Genomic DNA, 876 nt, shown 5'->3' on the forward strand with positions numbered 1-876 from the left:
CTTCTCAGTACTGCATTTGTTTTATCACATACATATTGTTGTGCGGTATTTTTTCCTTTATTTTTATTTGGCCTATAATGATTGTACATATTTATGGGATACAGAATAATATTTTGATGTGTATACATTGTGTAATGATTAAAACAGGATAATTAGCATATCTATCCTTTCTCTTTGTTGTGAACATTCAAAATCCTCTCTTCTAGCCTTTTAAAATTATACCATATTGGCCAGCTGTGGTGGCTCACACCTGTAATCCCAGCACTTTGGGAGGCCAAGGCAGGCAGATCACCTGAGATCAGGAGTTTGAGACCAGCCTGGCCATCATGGTGAAACCCCAACTCTACTAAAAATACAAAAATTAGCCAGGCGAGGTAGTGGCAGCCTATAATCCCAGCTACTTCGGAGGCTGAGACAGGAGAATCACTTGAACCCAGGAGGCAGAGGTTACAGTTAGCCTAGATCGTGCCTTTGCACTCCAGCCTGGGCAACAAGAGCAAAACTCCATCCCCCGCCCCCTGCCACCAAAAAGAAAAAAAAAAAAAAAAAAAAAAAAAAAAAAAAGGAAAAGGTATACCATATTACACTGCTGGTGGGAACACAAGCTAGTACAACCACTGTGGAAAACAGTATGGGGATTCCTTAAAAACAAAAAGTAGAACTACCATTCGATCCAGGAATCCCACTAGTGGATATCTACCCAAAGGAAAATAAGTCATTATATGAAAAAAATAAATGCACATGCATGTTTATAGCAGCACAGTTCACAATTGCAAAAATGTGGAACCAGCACAAATGCCCATCAATCAATGAGTGGATAAAGAAATTGTGGTATATGCATACACCATGGAATACTACTCAGCCATGTAAAGGAAT

This window comes from Trachypithecus francoisi, unplaced genomic scaffold (genome assembly GCF_009764315.1).
Source record: "Trachypithecus francoisi isolate TF-2019V2 unplaced genomic scaffold, Tfra_2.0 Contig00030, whole genome shotgun sequence".
Lineage (NCBI taxonomy): Eukaryota > Metazoa > Chordata > Mammalia > Primates > Cercopithecidae > Trachypithecus > Trachypithecus francoisi.